The following is a 9,747-nucleotide window of genomic DNA, read 5'->3' as shown; positions in this document are numbered from 1 at the left end:
CCCACCCCCTGTAGATATAGTCCCCCTGTATATAGCCCATCCCCTGTAGATATAGTCTCCCTGTATATAGCCCACCCCCTGTATATAGTCCCCCTGTATATAGCCCAGCCCTGTATATAGCCCACCCCTGTAGATATAGCCCCCTGTAGATATAGCCCCCCTGTATATAGCCCAGCCCTGTATATAGTCCAGCCCTGTATATAGCCCAGCCCTGTATATAGCCCAGCCCTGTAGATATGATCCCCCTGTAGATAGATATAGCCCACCCCTGTATATAGTCCCCCTGTAGATATAGGACTATATCTACAGGGGGGGCTATCTATGGAGCACCATATACAGGGGTGGGCTATAGCTACAGGGGTCTATTTACTATATAGCCCCCCTTGTAGCTATAGCCCACCCCTGTATATGGTGCTCCATAGATAGCCCACCCCAGTATATAGCCCCCTGTAGATATAGCCCCCCTGTAGATATAGTCCCCCTGTAGATATAGCCCACCCCCTGTAGATATAGTCCCCCTGTATATAGCCCACCCACTGTAGATATAGTCCCCCTGTAGATAGCCCCCCCCTGTAGATAAAGCCCCCCGCGTGTAGATAAAGTCCCCTCCTTACATACAGCCGCACACTTTTATTACAATTAAAAAAATAAAACTGTTCAAACTCACCTTATTCCCGCTCCCACGCCGTCCGGCAGCCATGGAGACCTGCTCTCTTCTGCGCAGGTCTCCAGGGGGTTGAACGCGGCGTCTATGAAAGGTGCTGATTGGCTGGGCAGGATGACTTTCCCTGTCAGTCAGTCAGCGCCTTTCATCGACGGAAGCTTCACTGGTACAAAAGGTACCAGTTGCTTCATGCGTGGAAAGGCGTTGAATGGCCGGGCACGGAACGTACCCGGTCATTCATTGCTTCTAATTGTACCTGTGTCCTTGCGACACAGGTACAATTATAGTGCAGGCGGAGGGGGCGCTCTAAGCTGCGCCCGGGGCACATGCCCCGCCTGCCCCCCCCCCCTAGCTATGCCCCTGCAAAGTCCTAGAACATTGAACTAAAGTACAAGATTGTGTAAATAGACTGACTTTTTAAAGTACCTTATCTATAAGGATTAAAGGGAAGGTGTCATGATTTTTTTTTTTATTATATTGCTTTTAATATAATGTAAACAAAAATGTTATTTATTTGTGTTGTCACTTTCTACTTTTTAATGTATTCATACTTTTACTTCTCTATAGGGGCTGCAATTTTTTTTCATCTCTGTATGTGTTGATTAACGACACATACACAGATGGAATACGGCAGCTACAAGGCATAGGGCACAATGAACGTGAGCCATTGCTTCTGCTATCTGTACTGCGCAGACGCAGGTCAGAGTCACACAGCAGAGAAGCCGGTTTGTAGGGAGCTAGCAGGCGCCATTATGAAGACCAGCTGCACTGCAGGTAAGGTGTGTGTGTCTCTGTCTGTCCCTCTCTCTCTCTCACAGACCCCCGCTCTCGTGACCCCCAGCGGGCCCCTACCCGGCGGGCCCCCTACCCGACAGGCCCCCCCACCTGACGGGCCCTCCCACCCTGCTGAGTGTGAGATATATTCTCAATGTGGACAGTATGCGGAGCTAAGCTTGTCAGATGTAGTAGAGCTGAGTGTGTGTGTGTCTGTGTAGTAGAACTGATTGTGTGTGTGTGTCTGTCTAATAGAGCGGTGTGTGTGTGTGTGTGTGTGTGTGTGTGTGTGTGTGTGTGTGTATGTATGTAGCAGTGCTGAGTGTGAGATGTATTCTCAGTAGACGGTGTGCATGAGCTAAGTGTGTCAGATGTAGTAGAGCTGAGTGTGTGTGTGTGTGTGTCTGTGTAGTAGAGCTGAGTGTGTGTGTGTCTGTGTAGTAGAGCTGAGTGTGTGTGTGTATGTATGTATGTATGTATGTATGTAGCAGTGCTGAGTGTGAGATGTATTCTTAGTGTGGACGGTGTGCGGAGCTAAGCTTGTCAGATGTAGTAGAGCTGAGTGTGTGTGTATGAATGTAGCAGTGCTGATTGTGAGATGTATTGTCAGTGTGGACAGTGTGCGGACTGTGATTGGGTGAGGAGGTGAGGTATCCATCAGCAGAAGGTCAGGGAGGCGACTGTCAGCAGCAGATGGTTATTCCTATCACAGAGTGGTGTGACAGTCTCCTCTACTGGGGATGAGACTGTCAGCAAGATTGAATGGGGACGATGGAGGAGACTGTCAGCAAGATTGTATGGAAACGCTGGAGGAGACTGTCAGCAGTATTGGGTGGTGATGCTGGAGGAGACTGTCAGCAAGATTGTATGGTGATGCGTCCCCACCCAATCTTGTTGACAGTCTCCTCCATCATCACCACCCAATCTTGCTGACAGTCTCCTCCAGGGTCACTATACAATCCTGCTGACAGTCTCCTCCAGCATCACCACCCAATCTTGCTGACAGTCTTCTCCAGCGTCCCCATACAATCTTGCTGACAGTCTCCTCCAACATCCCCATACAATCTTGCTGACAGTCTCCTGAGGAGACTGTCAGCAGTATTGTATGGTAATGCTGGAGGAGACTGTCAGCAGGATTGTATGGTGATGTTAGAGGAGACTGTCAGCAGATTGTATTGTGATGATAGAGGAGACTGTCAGCAAGATTGGGTGGTGATGCTGGAGAAGACTGTCAGCAGGATTGTATGGTGACGCTGGAGGAGACTGTCAACTGTATTGGGCGGTGATGCTGGAGGAGACTGTCAGCAGGATTGTATGGTGACACTGGAGGAGACTGTCAGCAGTATTGGGTGGTGATCCTGGAGGAGACTGTCAGCAGTATTGTGTGGTGATCTGGACGATGTCAGCAGGATGGAGGGATAAAGACATTTAGCAGGAGAGGCATGTAAATTGCGCAAAAAAAACGTGTCAAATACACGCTGTGTGAACCTGTCAACTGAAAAGTCATTCACTTTCATCATTCTAAGGGTATGTTCACACGCAGTGTTTTCAGACGTTTTTCAGGCCGTAAACGTCCCGAAAAACGGCTGAAAGATCGGCAGCAGAAATACGGCGTTCTGTTCCGACGGAGCGTTTTTTTACGCAGCCATTTTCCAAAAACGGCACGTAAAATGACACCCGCCAAAAAGAAGTGCATGTGACTTCTTGGAATGTTTTTGGAGCCGTTTTTCATTGACTCTATAGAAAAACAGCTCCAAAAACGGCCGTAAAAAACGCGAGTTTGATTAAAAAATGGCTGAAAATCAGGAGCTGTTTTCCCTTTGGTTAGTAAGCGTGTGAACATACCCTTAGCCTTTTGGTGTATGCTATAGCTTCTGCGAGCTGCATTTCAACAATCACACCCAAAATGACAGCCGGACACTACTTAGCAATTTGAAGACACCTTTTCCTGGCTTGTAGGAGGGGGGGGGGTGAGATTCCCTCCCACATTTACGGCAGATGTGAGTCACATTGCTTTGCATTATTCACCTTGCTGTAATTGTGGGAAGTGCTCCCTCTGGTGGCCAACATGGGAAAACATGCCAAATTATTATTGCATTTTTAATACTTTCCACCATGTGGAAGAAAAAAAAATACCGCAAAAAACGTAAAAATATAATAGAAATAATCGACTTACTTAAAAAAAAGAGGTGTAATTAACAACACATTCCATTTAAGTAACTAAAGTTATCTGTGTAAAGTCAAGTTTTTAGAGTTATAAATACAGCAGTTTCCTTTCAGCATTTTGGCTTGCTGTGCTTTTTAGTTCTATAAGAAAAGGGAAGTGGTAAAAGACAAGAGGGTGGGACCAGTGTGTTAGAAGGAAGTAAATTGCTGATCTCTCCCTCAAGTGAAATATTCCAACAAGCACAGTCTATATAAAAGATAGTGCTAATTTATTAGAAAATAAATTGATAATTATGTATTTTTCTCTATCCCACTGTCTCTAGATTGTTGCCAATATTTTGCCCTCACACATAGAGGCAAACAGTATGCCTGGATGGTGCTTCCCTATGGTGCAGCAAATTCCCCTGATATTGTCATCTGTGCAATGAAATAGCTGTTGGATAAGTGGTCCGTGAAACACTCCATCACTTGTCTATTTGCAATATGTTGATAATTTGCTATTGTGTTGTATCTCTGTCGACATATGTGCTTATGAAACAGTCTCATTATTATTGTAATTTTCCTATATAGGTTTACTGCTATCCAAGACCACTCATTCCCACACAATCATCACTGTGCCTATGGTTGTAGAGAAAGGGGGGGGGGGGGGGGTGGGGGATGCCAGAACCTTAATGTACGAATTTGCAAATGACAATGTCTTGTTTGATATGGATGAGCCTGATTGTCACAGTTTAATGCAACTTGAAGCCCAAGGGTTACCAGGTGTCACTGATGTACCTTTGACTAACGATGGTCAGTATTTTGTAGATGGATCCAGATACTGGAATGAGCAGACAGGACATTTCACCACCGGGTATGCAGTAGTCCAGGAAGGTAAGACAGTGCTGCAACTGTCACTGCCCTCCAGCAGCTCTGCCCAAGAGGCAGAACTCATGGCACTCGCAGAAGCATGTAAGTTGGGCACAGGTAAAAGGGTGAACGTCTATACAGACTCAAGTTACACCTTTTGAGTCGCACACGATTATGACACAATATGGTGCGCAAGAGGCTTTCTGACTTCAGCAGGCAAACCAATACAACACAGATTTTCCCCTGGATTTCAGAACACAGCTGCTCGACATGTAGAGGGTTGCCTGACATGCGTCAGACACAACCCCGGTAAAATGACAAAAACACCCAGTAAACACATGCCCCGCCCTGATTACCCCTTCCAGCGACTGCAGGTGGACTAAATACAGCTACCCAAGGTATGTGTATATGAATATGTCCTCGTATGTACTGACTTGTTTTCAAACTGTCCTGAGGCATGGCCAGTAACGAAAAACATAGCTAAAAACACTGCTAAGAAAATACTCAGTGAAGTTGTCATGAACAAATACACAGTGAACAGTGAGGTCCCTGTTCTTACCAAACCTCTGACCCTACCTACTTGCATGACCCTGACGTAAATGACGACGTGAACTGGGCGGCGTTCCCTATTCTGGTACAAGTGAAACTGACAAACCGATAATACAGAGACAGTTCAAAATAACAAAGGGTCACGTGGGAAGTACACGGAGGGAGAGGCAGGGAAATTGTGCCGTGGACAAGTCCGGGCGCAAAAGGCGGAATCAGGCAGGCAGGGTCAAACCGGGAGAGAGCGGAACAAACAAAAGTCAGAAGGCAAAGAAAAGTCAGGAGTCTAGCCGGGGTCAGGTCACAAGGAGTCAAAATGCAAGACGCTCAGGGGAGTCTGAAACAAGGGAAAGCACCAGGCAAGGTAACTCTAATTACAGACAAAGGCCTACTATCCCAGGCTGAACTACATAAGGAGAGGGTGGGAGCTCAGGAACATCAGCCAGGCTTTGATTAGCCTGACGCTACTGAGCTCCTATAGGCTGCAGACTGCCTCAGTCTGCCAGGCCGGGCGACGCTTGAGCGAATAACTCTAGATGTCCTGGAGACCGAGGGAGCCGCAGGCAGAGAGTACGTGACAGAAGTTATTGGCTGATATGGAGTCCTGAAGTAATTGAGAGTGACAGAGGAACCCACTTCACAGGAGAAGTACTAGGGCATATACTTACTAAGCTCAACATCACACAGGCATTCCATACACCATATTACCCAAGAAGGTAAACATCTAGATAAAGGAAGAAAGTCAGCAATACTCCAAGCACCGAAACCTCTGACAAAAAGACAAATTATGTCCTTTTTGGGTATGACTAAGTTCTACAGAAGTTCGATCGCCAATTAGGCTGCTATTACAGGACAATTGATATCTTTTATTTATGAGGAGGCATTTTTTTCAGATAAAACAGGTTTTTGTAGGATCTTCAGTGCTTGGACTACCTGATTATTCAAAAACCCTTTATTCAAACTGTAGATTTTAAAAATGGATACATGACTTCAGTGCTAACACAGGAGTATGGAGGAAAGGATATACCGCTAGGGAGGTAAACACTGAAAAAATTACTTTTGGTGTAATCTATAGACCCCCCAATATAACTGAGGAGATGGAAGGTCAGCTATATAAACAGATGGAGCGGGCTGCACAGGCGGGTACTGTAGTGATAATGGGAGATTTTAATTTCCGGGATATTAATTGGTGTCATGGTTCAGCTTCAACTGCAAAGGGGAGACATTTCCTCAACCTGTTGCAGGAAAATTTTATGGGCCTGTTTGTGGAAGACCCGACTAGAGGTGAAGCTCTGTTGGATCTGGTCATTTCTAATAATGCAGATCTTGTTGGGAATGTCAATGTTCGTGAAAACCTCGGTAACCGTGATCATAATATAGTTACATTTTACCTATACTGTAAAACACAAACGCAGGCTGGGAGGGCAAAAACATTTAATTTTAAGAAAGCCAAATTCCCCAGGATGAGGGCTGCAATTCAGGATATAGACTGGGAAGAACTAATGTCATATAATGGGACAAATGATAAATGGGAGATTTTCAAATCTACTTTGAGTTATTATAGTGCAAAATTTATTCCTATAGGTAACAAGTATAAACGACTCAAATTAAATCCCACATGGCTTACACCTTCTGTGAAAGGGGCAATACATGACAAAAAAAGGGCATTTAAAAAATACAAATCTGAGGGTACAGCTGTAGCCTTTGTAAAATATAAAGAGCTTAATAAAATCTGTAAAAAAGTAATAAAATTAGCAAAAATACAAAATGAAAGGCAGGTGGCCAAGGATAGTAAAACATTCTTCAAGTATATAAATGCTAAAAAGCCAAGGTCTGAACATGTAGGACCCCTAGATAATGGTAATGGGGAGTTGGTCACAGGGGATCAAGAGAAGGCAGAGTTACTAAATGGGTTCTTTAGTTCTGTATATACAACTGAAGAAAGAGCAGCTGATGTAGCCGGTGCCAGTGCTGTTAATATATCAGTTGATATACTGAATTGGATGAATGTAGATATGGTCCAAGCTAAATAAAATAAAATAAATGTGCACAAGGCCCCGGGACCAGATGGGTTACACCCTAGAATTATTAAAGAGCTTAGTTCAGTTATTTCTGTCCCCCTTTTCATAATATTCAGAGAATCTCTAGTGACTGGTATAGTGCCAAGGGACTGGCGCAGGGCAAATGTGGTGCCTATTTTCAAAAAGGGCTCTAGGTCTTCCCCGTGTAATTATAGACCAGTAAGCTTAACATCCATTGTGGGGAAAATGTTTGAGGGGCTATTGAGGGACTATATACAGGATTATGTGACAAAAAATAGTATTATAAGTGACAGCCAGCACGGTTTTACTAAGGACAGAAGTTGTCAAACCAACCTGATTTGTTTTTATGAAGAGGTGAGCAGAAGCCTAGACAGAGGGACCGCTGTGGATATAGTGTTTTTGGACTTTGTAAAGGCATTTGACACTGTCCCTCATACACATCTAATGGGTAAATTAAGGACTAAAGGTTTAGAAAGTATAGTTTGTAATTGTATTGAGAATTGGCTCAAGGTCCGTATCCAGAGAGTTGTGGTCAATGATTCCTACTCTGAATGGTCCCCAGTTATAAGTGGTGTACCCCAGGGTTCAGTGCTGGGACCACTATTATTCAACTTATTTATTAATGATATAGAGGATGGGATTAATAGCACTATTTCTATTTTTGCAGATGACACCAAGCTATGTAATATAGTTCAGACTATGGAAGATGTTCGTGAATTGCAGGCAGATTTAAACAAACTAAGTGTTTGGGCGTCCACTTGGCAGATGAAGTGTAATGTAGATAAATGTAAAGTTATGCATCATATGTCCTAGGGGAGATACACTGGGGGAGTCACTTGTTGAGAAGGATCTGGGTGTACTTGTAAATCATAAACTAAATAACAGCATGCAGTGTCAATCAGCTGCTTCAAAGGCCAGCAGGATATTGTCGTGTATTAAAAGAGGCATGGACTCGCGGGACAGGGATGTAATATTACCACTTTACAAAGCATTAGTGAGGCCTCATCTAGAATATGCAGTTCAGTTCTGGGCTCCAGTTCATAGAAAGGATGCCCTGGAGTTGGAAAAAAATACAAAGATAGTGATCTCATACTGTTTGTAGATGGATCTTGTAAGAACAAATACATCCTACCCAGCAACTTATTCAGATATACAGTCATATTGAGCCATGGGACAAGCCATGTCTCAACAGGGGGGATGGTAGAAATCATATATAAAGTGTTCACGGCATATGGCTTTACTAACTACTCTAAAAATTTTGTTTAAATTGTTTAACATGCGCCAAATATAATCCACAGGGTAATATAAGACCAAAAAGAGGACAGTTCCCAAGTCCACAATATCCATTCCAACACATTTGTATGGATTTCATTGAAGTTGTTTTTAGCTTCCTAAGATATTAGGTATATGTATAAGGGTGTTAATTTGAATCTCAGAGTAGGTAAGGGAAAAATTTGGTTTGAGACACTTGTCAGATAAAACATATGGTATCTGTGGATATTTCTGTGAGTAGAATCTGTTACAGGTAATCAGCTCAGATCAAGGTACAAATCCTGCTGAAAAGAATAATAACAAGCGTGACATAAAATGTACCCAGTAACTACATATTATCTATGTGCCCTGTCCAGAGGGACAGAGAAGTTTTTCTTCTATAAAGGTGTTTATTTGTTTGATTTGATGTACAGGATTTGTCAATGAACCGATGGAACCCAAACCTGAGGGGTGATAGCATGAGATTGGTGATAGTATTATTTTATTAGTTGAGCCCCTATTGTCTGAGGTTTATAATTATAATGTATGTAAACATGCCACGGTATTGTGAATAACAACTTGAGGTGTTTTATGTGGAGTTATGAGGTGAAGGTCACTGGTTGTTGTCACTCATAAGTAAGAAGTACATGGCAGCAATGAGAGCCCGGAGGTTATGTTACCTGGGTGTCTTTAGGTTTGAGAAAGATGGTGCCCACAACCTGTTAGATCTGCAGGGGTAAAAGTCCCATTAGGACAGTAAGTGACAGTGCGACAATTATGACCAATATGTACCATGGTAGAACAAGTTTGGATTATTGCCAATATTAGTAAGTTTAGCAGTAAAGAAAGCTCATAATATAGAGAAAGTGGCCAACAGATTGGACATTGTTACAGATTATGTGTTTGATGTTTTGAATGCTGCCCAAGGGGGCATTTGCCAAGTAGTTGGCCAAACCTGTTGCCATTGTATAGACCTTTTTGGCATCATGCAGGACGAGTATGACCATAGAGCAAGCTAAGAAAATAAAGTCCGTAAGGGGGATAAGCCCTCTTTTAAGTACATGGCTTGGGTACCAAATGTCCTCAAATAAACAAAAGGTGGGAAATGTGAAAGTGATTAAAATAATGTTTAAATTAATTCATTTTGTGCAGCAGCTATCTTGTCTGAAGACCTTGTTCTTATGTAGTGAATAAGAAAGACATTGTTCCTTTAAGACAAGTATATTAATGCTGATTTCTTATGTTATTAAAATTAGTTGTTTTTTTTACCTTGGTTCTCATGCGAAACTCAAAGGGAAGAATTGTTGCTTAGTGATTATAGATGTATTCACCAAATGAGCAGACCATTTGTAATACCACAGTTAAATCCATTCCCTAGGATGAATGAAGCGTTTGATTTTACACTTGCTGAATATATGGCAAAAATGCTAACCAACAGGGAAGTTTCTATCTCTA

This window comes from Rhinoderma darwinii, chromosome 7, assembly GCF_050947455.1.
Source record: "Rhinoderma darwinii isolate aRhiDar2 chromosome 7, aRhiDar2.hap1, whole genome shotgun sequence".
In the NCBI taxonomy this organism is placed as follows: Eukaryota; Metazoa; Chordata; class Amphibia; order Anura; family Rhinodermatidae; genus Rhinoderma; species Rhinoderma darwinii.
Note: the sequence above shows the minus strand (reverse complement) of the source record.